Below are 9721 nucleotides of genomic sequence, written 5' to 3' on the forward strand. Positions count from 1 at the left end.
TCATTCCTTTGATTGAAATCCTTTAATTGCTCCCCATAAATTTTGGGATTGAATGTCATTTTCTTATTTCAACATACATAGCCCTTTACTATCTGCTCCCGCTCACCTCACTAGCTTGACCTGCCCTCCTGCTACCCATACAATTCTCCACTCTAGCTACATTAAAACCTTTGTAGTCCCACAAAGGTGTGGTGATGTTCGCCAATCATCATTGTCTTTCTATGTGCTCTTTTCTCTATCTTTTTCTCCGTTTAACTGCTTCTCAAAAACTCAAGAGTTGCTTTTCAAGATGCTGCAACTATTCTGTTGCCCCACTGCACCGTGCACAATATCTCTAATAGCATTTGTCATGCTGTCCTCAAATTAATGCTATATATTTATCTCTTATTCAACTCAACCAAGCATTCCTTGAGAACAGAGACTATATCTTGATGATCTTGAGGCTCCTGCTTCTATCACGATACCCAACATATAATAGCTCTTTTAAATAATGATTGAAGGAATTTATGTAAATTGGTAGATAAAAGGGCCGGTGAGCTTTTTAAATTAGTAATCTTAAGGAAACACATTTAGGAATTGTAACAGATGTTTTTAGTTGCCTACCCAACTGCCATTCTTCCTTTTTTATTATCAAAAGTGAAGTTTCAATGTGGCAGCATACCCCGGGGCATGTATCTTGATAGATGTAAGGCAGTCACAGCATCCCTATTCCCCTTTGCCAATAATACGTCTGGGTTGGGCATGATGGGGTATATAGGGAAGTTGCAGAGGCTTCAGGGAGAGGTTTTCTTCCCTAAAAGGAGAGTCACTTTCTCTTTTTGCCTCCCTTCCTTCTGTGTTTACTATTCTATAAGGATGTGAAGCCTAGAGCTAGGGCAACTGTCCTATAACCATAAGGTAGCAAGCTTGAGAACAAAAAGTAATGTGCTGAGAATTGTGGGAAGAGAACAATGGAGAGTCTGCGTCTTGAATGAGATCATTGAGCCACACCAATTCTATATTGCCTATTACATACAGACTTCTTTTTGTGTAAGATAATTAAAATGTCTTCATTATTTAAGCCACTATATGGTTGAAGTTGGCCCTGAAAAGATATGTCTATGTCCTAAACCCCAGAACCTCTGAATGTGACCTTATTTGGAAAAAGGGTCTTTGCAGATATAGTTACAGATGTTAAGATTATCATGGCTTATCTGGGTGGGCCCCAGATCCAATAACAAGTGCCCTCATAGGAGTCACACAGAGGAGAGATGCACAAGGAAGAGAAGAAAATGGACACAGAGGAGAAGGCATTGTGAAAATGGAGGCAGAGATCAGAATTATGCAGTGACAATCCAAGGAACCCCTGGAGCCACCAGAAGCTGGAAGAAGTAAAGAAGAATTCACCCTAGATCCTCTGGAGGGAAAATGGCCCTGCTGACACTTTGATTTGGGGCTTTTGACCTTCAGAACTGTTAGAAATGAATTTCTATTGTTTCAAGCCACTCATTATGTGTTAATTTGTTATGACAGCTCAAGAAATAATATAAACTGTGAGCCAATTCTCTGTTGGTTACAGCCAAAGATTATATGACCATGCGTGTGTGTGTGTGTGTGTGAATGATAACTATTAAGATCTATTTTCTAAACAATTTTCAAGTACAGTTGATCCTTGAACAATATGCAGGTTAGGGGCACTAACCCCTCATGCAGTTAAAAATACGCATGCGACTTGATTTGATTCCCTAAAAACTTCCATGGGGGAATTCATTCTAGGATTGGTTCCCCTGCAGCCCCACAGATATCAAGATCCTTGTATACTAAAGTCCCTTATATAAAGTGCATACAGTCAGCTCTTCACATTGATGGATTCACAGCCAAGGATCGAAAGTACTGTCTTTCATCCAAGGCTGGTTGAATCTGTGGTTGAGAAACCTGTGAATAAGGAAGGCTGACTGTATACTTATTGAAATAAATTTGCATATGACACTCGGAGTTCAAACCTGTGTTGTTTAAGGTTTAATTGTATATAATACAGTATCATTAATTATAGTCACCATGCTGTACATTAGATCCCAGAAATTTCTATCCTTTGGCCAGCATCTCCCATTTCCCCCATCCCTAGCCCCTGGCAACCACCATTCTGCTCTAGTTCTTTGAGTTTAGCTTTTTTATATTCCACATGTAAGTGAGAACTCATACAGTATTTGTCTTTCTCTGTATGACTTACTTCATTTAGCATAATGCCTTCAAGATGTATCCATGATTTTGTGAAAGCCAAGTGTTTTTTTCTTTCTTTTTTATGGCTGAATAATATTCCATTGTATCTGTATACCACATTTTCTTATCCACAGGTTGTTTCCATGTCTTATACTATGCCATCTTTTAAAAGTGGAAAATCAGTGTCCAAATTGTCTGTAATTTATTGTTGGGAAACAAAAAGCAAGATGCAGAACAGAGTGTATACCATAACCCTCTTTTTGTAAAAACAAAACCTAAAATTCACATATACACAGGATAAAAAGGTCAGGAAGGCCTAAAATTGTTAGCATCTCTAGGAAGTAGAAGTGCAAAGAGAGACATTTCCCTTTCTACATTTTTGTATTTGCATTTTGCTTTTTTTTTTTTAAATGTGCATTGCCTTTATGATAAAGTAAAACCATAGAGTATCAATACCTAGAACATTGTAGGTGGCCTGGTCTCCACATTAGGGAGGACATTGGGGAAAAGCTATAGAATTAAATCCTGGAGTAAAGCAATTAGGAGAACAATAGAGCAAGAGAAATAGCTTTACAATAAATAGTTTAAGGGCACTAGTGCCTTCAGCCAGAACCCAAACTCAAAGTTATGAACATTGTGACAGTAAATATCAAATTTACTAAAACCCAAAATGTTGGAATTAGAGGGATACTTTTTAAAGAGAAAACACAATAAAGGTTCTTTTTGGGAGTAATAATAGGCATAATGAAAAATGAACATGTAATTAATTCGGATCAGGTTGACAACAAATAGACCCAAGTTGATAAATGACAGAACCATCAATAACAGCCAAGAAAGAATGCCATATGCCTAATGTATAATATTGACTGTAAGAGCTAACTATGTGCTGGACATTATTTATATAGTCTTCATAATTGTCTATAAAGTAGTTATCTCCACTTACGAGATGAAGAAACTGGTTAAGCTCAAATTAAGTAACTTGTCCCAGGTCTTTTAGGAAGGAAGTGGTTGATTTGGGATTTAAGCACATCTCTGACTCCATTTCACTTTCTCCCACATCACTCTCCCTCAGGGAATATTTGGCTGATAGCAGAGATGAAAGTTATGCTCTCCTTAAGAACATTTTTTGATAACAGTGTCCAAGCTTAGATTTACGTATCATCTAGCTTCATATGGGAATTTTTTTGTTTCTGTTTTTAAATATAATCAAGAGATTTGAGATAGCTTCAAAAATACATGTAATTTGAAACAATAAATGTATAAGCATTTAAAAATTGGAAAAATAATTTAAAAAGATGAGAAAGAAATTTGGAACATAACACTGAAATGGTAATAGCCAAGGGGTTATGGGAGAAATCACCGACATCCTTTGCTACAGTGTGATGATAGCATTGTGGTCATGTAAAAACATGACCTTTCTTTAAAAATGTATACCAAAGTGTGTGAGGATAAAATGATGTCTGAGATTTGCCTTAAAATACTTTAGCAATGAAAAAAATAAAAGGGATAGATCAACTAGCTATGGTAAAACGATAAATATTTAAATCGGTGATGGGTATGTGAGAGTTAATTATACTAACCTATCTACTTCTGTGTATGTGAAAATTTTTTGTAATAAAAGTTTTCAATGTATGTATAAGTAATTAAAGTATGTTAGGCTACCTAGAGTAATTGGATATACATTAGTTCATTTTAGAGAATATCTGTCAAAAATAATATTTCTAGTTTAAAATATTTCACCTTACATTATTATTCTAGCCATAGACTTGGCCTAAGCTATTTTCACAGTAGGATAAACTGGCTGGGATCTGGAAGCTACCTTGTATTACTCTTTTGGGATAGAGCCAATCAATCAGTGAACTGGACCAAATACATTCTACAAATGGTCCAGCGGGCCAGGGCTGCTATGTCCTCAACAGCTTGGTGTCTAAGAAGCCCTCCACCCTGTGTAATTGATCCTCCCAACATCTGTGGAGCCCTTCTTTTTCTTAGCTGCAAACACAAACTTGCAAAAGTTCTTGCCTACTTCCACACAAAAGGAAACAATACGAACCCAACGACTAAACCTTTTGGTTCTCTTTACCATTACTGACCCTCCTGGATTTCGACTCTCTTTGCTTTCCTAGACTTCTGTCGCTAATTTGTGTGGATCTGTTGATAGACTATTCAGACACTTCTCCCAGGGTCAAGTCACTGAGCCTCAAGTTTGCTTGCCTAGATCAGGAATATCTACTCTATCCAACTATTTCATTAGACTTTAAGGCTTGGCTCTTTTATATGCTCCACAAAACTACTTTGCACTGTTTTACAATTATTCATATCTGTTATGTTAATTTCTTGAGGAAGGACTATAGTAGACAAAAGCCTGACATCACTATCGCATGCAAAAAAAGAAGAATCAATTGTCTCATGAAACTATATCACAAGGACAGGAGAGTATTTAGCAATATGAATGGAAGGGACTAGGATTTTAAAAAATTTGTTATTCCTGAAATAAAGATCTGGGGATTAACAACCTAGCTCACCTTTTGCTATGACATCAAGATCACCTCCCCCAATACCTTTACATCACCCTTACTGGCAGCCCTGATTAAGTACAGTCCGTTCCATAAGCTGGTTTCAGAGACTAGATTTTCAAGTGAGCAACTGGGTTTAGCTGAATTCAATACTTCAGATTTTTATTATGTGCCTATTACACGTCAGGCACTGTTAGGTTTTGGGGTGGGAATACATAAAGGTGAGAATCTTGGTGCTACTATCACCCCGGCTACCACTTTAAGGAGTCATTAAATTTAATCTGTTCTCAACAATCCCACTCCACTTTGGCTTTTTGTAAACTGGGAATCATAGCTATTTTTAATGTGTTTTGCAAGGCTTTCAGTATTAAGGTTTGAAGTTTCCTAAAGACGTTCATTGCAAACTCTAAAATGAACTGACGGTTTTCTGATTTTCTACAGGCATTGACTGTGTTTCTAGGCACTTAGCCAAATGTTGAAAAAAATGATTTTAAAGATTGTTGTTTTTAGACTTTCTTATTTTAAATACTTACTTTTCTTTCTTTTTTTAGTTGAAGACAATCTGTTTTCTGTTCATCTTTTTTTGTTTGTTTCTGTAATAGGATAGGCTAGATTTTGCTACATTAATGTCATCAAAATTCTAGTGGCTTAAACCATGAGTATTTCTCACTCATGCTATATGTTCATCTTGGATCATCAGGGGCTCTACTCCAAGGTGTTCTCACTAAAAGATGCAGATCGACAGAGTCTTCACTATAAAACATCACTGGGAACCATGGCAAGGAAAGGGAGAAGAGCAAATTATGAAATGGCTCTTAAAGGCTTCCTCCTGAAAGTGACCCTTATCACTTATATTAAGTTTTATTGGCCAAAACATAACATGCCCACTTCTGACTTCAAGGGGGCAAGGAAGTATAGTTTTACCATGTGCCTAGAAGGAAGAAAATCAGAAACACTGAGGAATAGCAATATTTCCTTCTGCCCCTTTTGTCACCAAATATTCTTGCATGCACACAAGCCAAAAGCTCTATCAGGGCATTCAGTTCGAAGCCCAGAATCTCTGAGTGATGTGTAGTAATCTCTACATGCACTACAGATATGTCTTCCTTTGATCTAAAGACCTATAACTGAAAAGACAAGATATATGTCCCCATGGACAGGATAACCACAGTAAAGATTCTCTTTTGGAAGGAGACATGTAACAGAGACAGATGCTCATCTGTGGCAGTTCTGAAATTCTGTTGGGCAGCTATTTTGAAGACCTTCTATCACCCTGGGTACTGGGGAATATTTCTTCATTAAGCTCTGACTCTTCTCCCTGGAAGTGAGTACCATATTCATTGTTCTCCATTGCTCCTGATTCTTTTGTGGTTAATTTTTCCTTTTCCACTATCCTCCTTGACCACATCTAGAATGGGTGTTGAGGTAATATGCCCTCTTTAGGGGCTGAGCTTTTTAGTCTGCTTTCTGCCCATAGACTGTTGGAGTTCTCAGGATGAATAGTCATGATCTCTTTCGGTCCAGGCTGGTAGTTATTTTTGAAGTGCAGCTCTCTCAAAAACTTAATTGAGGCTGAGTGGATGGGAACCAAACGAGTCATTTATATCAGTTCCACAAACCAATAGCCACCTCTATACTTTTTTTCAAGACATAATGTTCATTTGGTATAATTCTTTGTTTTCTAGCCCCTGTTCATAATCTCTCTGTGTCTCCTTCCTTCCCTCTCTTTTTCGCTCCCCATAGTGATTACATAGATTTATCAAGCTTTGATGGGAGAGTCACTTTCTCCTCGCCTCTTTTCCCTGAGCTATTGTGTCCAAACAGCCTTAGTTGATTGGGCCTTTGATCTGGGACCTATTTCAAAAGTTTAGAGTTTAAAAAACATTGGTAAAACAGCCATTCTCTTAATTTGATGCGTTGCCTCCAGACTGTTTTAGTTATCCTTTGTCATTCTAAGCATTTCGCAATTTTATCTTTCACTCTTTGAGGTTGAGAAGTAGTAGACTATATCAACTCTACAAGTCTTCAAATTAGTGGACTCTTTATTCCCTTCACTCTTGCTTGCAAACTGGTCAATTCTTTTTTCACCTCATCTCTTTTTGTAATATCTTGGCAAATGTGGCTAACAGTAATGAACATACAATATTAAGAAATTATACACATCAAAAGACATTATCAACAGAAAAAAAGGCAACCCACAAAATGGAAGAAAATATTCACAAATCACATATCTGATAAGGGAATAATATCTAGAATATATAGAAAATTCCTAAAACTCAACAGCGAAAAACAAGCAACTCTGTTAAAAAATGGACAAAGGACTTGAATGGACATTTCTCCAAAGAAGATATACAAAAAGCCAATAAGCACATGAAAAGATGTTCAACATCACTAGTCATTAGAGAAATGCAAATCAAAACTACAGTGAAATGCCACTTCACACCCATTAGGATGGCTATCATCAAAAAAGCAGAAAATAACAAATGTTGGAAAGATGTAGAGAAATTGAACCCCTGGTGCACTGTTGATGGTATGTAAAATGATACAACTGCTGTGGAAAACAATATAGTAATTTCTCAAAAAATTAAACATAGAATTACCATGTGATTCATCGTTTTCACTTCCAGGTCTATACTCAAAAGATCCGAAAGCAGGGACTTGATCAGCTATTTGTATACCCATGTTCATAGCATTATTCATTACCCATTATTCACAATAGCTAAAATGTGGGTGCAACTCAAGTGCCCATCTACAGATAAACAGAAAAGTGAAATGTGGTATATACATACAATGGAACATTATTCAACTTTAATAAGGAAGGAAATTCTGACACATAGTATTACATGAATGAAGCTGAAGGACATTATGCAAAGTGAAATAAGCCAGTCACAAAAAGACAACTACCCCATGATTTCACTTACATGAAGTACTTGGAGTAATCAAAATCATAAAGAAAGCAGAATGATGATTCCCAGAATAAGGTGTGTGTGGGGGCAGGGAGGTCAGGATGGGGAGTTATTGTTTAATGGATATAGAGATTCAGTTATGCAGAATGAAAGTTATAGAAATAGATTGTGATAATGGTTAGACAACATTATTAATGTATTTAATACCACTGAACTGTACACTTAAAAATGGTTAAGATGGTAAAATTTATAATTTATAATTTTGAAACCACAATTTAAAAAATTGTGGTAGGGGGAATCTCCCACAAAGGAATTCTAAGCAAAGGGAATATTTTTACATACTGATTTTAACCTATTCTGTTGCAACCCTTATGAACACATTGGGCCCACTTGGATAATCCAGAATAATCTCTCCATCTCAAGATCCTTAATTTAATCACATACACGAAGTCTCTTTTGCCATATACGATAACATAGTCACAGGCTCTGAATAGGATATGGGCACTTTGGTGGAGACTGTTATTCTGCCTACCACATATGACCTTCAGACATCAGACAACAAGCAGTATGAAGGGAAAAAAATGAGACGAGCTCTGCAATGGCTTCAGTTACTGACTGGAGAGAGTTTCCAGGCCACAGCACAAGCCGAGGGAACTAAGATAGATCCTGATGGTCTCTCTGAGTAGAGGGAAAAGAGCTGAGAATTCAGAGAAGGTAAGGCAGCCAGATTTCATATTGCAGAATACTGGTAAGGAGAGCACTTCATGGAAAAGAGAGTGCTACATAGAGCTTCAGATATTTTCAGAGTTCCTCTTGGGTTGTTAGCTGAGTATTGACGAGTGCCTAAGTGAAGAAAGTAATTAAGGCCAGGGAAAGAATTAACAGAATGGATCAGGGAGAACAATTCCTAGAGCTCACACAAGGTTTCTCACCAGCCAGGTTGAAAAAGTCTCATAATACATGGGACATGAGGTAGGATACTGAAAAGGATATTGCCTCAGTAATAGGGCAAAGTTAGCTCTAAATTGGATGCTACTCTTGTCCTCCATAACAAAGCTTGAAGGAAACCTCGAAAGCAGTGAATTATTTCCAAGTAACTTACTGAACCCAAGAATACCAAAAGGAATATAAAACTATCCAGCGCCAAAAGCATAAACTCACGTCTAGCATCCAATGAAAAATCACCAGGTATATAAGGAAGCAGAAAAATATGACTTATAACAAGTAAAAAAATCAATCAATAGAAATAGACCCCAGATTGTCATAGATTCTCATCTGTTATCAGCTGTGTTAGTATCATCTGTATCATCATCTGAGTTAGCAGACAAACATGTTAAAAGTTACTATAACTATATATCTTTAAGAAGATTAAGGAGAGCATATGCATGTTAAAGAAAAAATTGAAGATGTAAAATGACTTAAACTTCTAGAGATGAAAAATGCAATGCCTGAGATTAAAACAAAAAAATACATTGGATAGGATTAATAGCAGATGGGATTAATAGTGGAAGAAAATAGTCTACAGCGAAGCCACCCTAAATGTGCCCGATCTCATGTGATCTCGGAAGCTAAGCAGTTTTGGGCCTGGTTAATACTTGAATGGGAGACCACCTAGGAATTTCAGGTGCTGTAGGCATTAAAAAATAATAATAATAATAATAGTGGAAGAAAATATTAATGAATATAAAAACAGTAATAGAAACTAGCCCCCCCCAAAAACACACAGACACAAAGACCAAACTTTGAGACAAATTCAAGTGGCCTAATGTGTGTAAAACTGGAATCCTTGAAAAAGAAGGAGCTAGGACAAAAAAATTTTGATAAATTAATAGATGAAAAATTTCCAAATATGCTAAAAACTGCAAATCCACAGAACAAAGAGGCTAAATGAAACCCACATACAAGAAACAAGGGGGAAAAAAAAAAACTGCACCAAGGCACATGATAATAAAATTAAAGAGAAAATCTTAAAAAGGCATATTACATAGAGAACAAAGATTTTAAAATCCAGGGGAATTGGGAGGAAATAGAAAGTGATTGCTACTGGGTATGGGTTATTTTTAGGTTATAAAAATGTTCTTAAATCGATAGTGGTAATGG

At 36.6% G+C, this 9721-nt stretch overlaps 1 pseudogene; it reads left to right on the forward strand.

Annotated features, from left to right (window-relative positions):
- Nucleotides 1-9138: 9138 nt before the first annotated feature.
- Nucleotides 9139-9257, forward strand: LOC111736811 (annotated as a pseudogene).
- The last annotated feature ends 464 nt before the right edge of the window (nt 9258-9721 follow it).

Source organism: Pteropus vampyrus, unplaced genomic scaffold (assembly GCF_000151845.1).
Source record: "Pteropus vampyrus isolate Shadow unplaced genomic scaffold, Pvam_2.0 Scaffold22, whole genome shotgun sequence".
Classification (NCBI taxonomy): domain Eukaryota; kingdom Metazoa; phylum Chordata; class Mammalia; order Chiroptera; family Pteropodidae; genus Pteropus; species Pteropus vampyrus.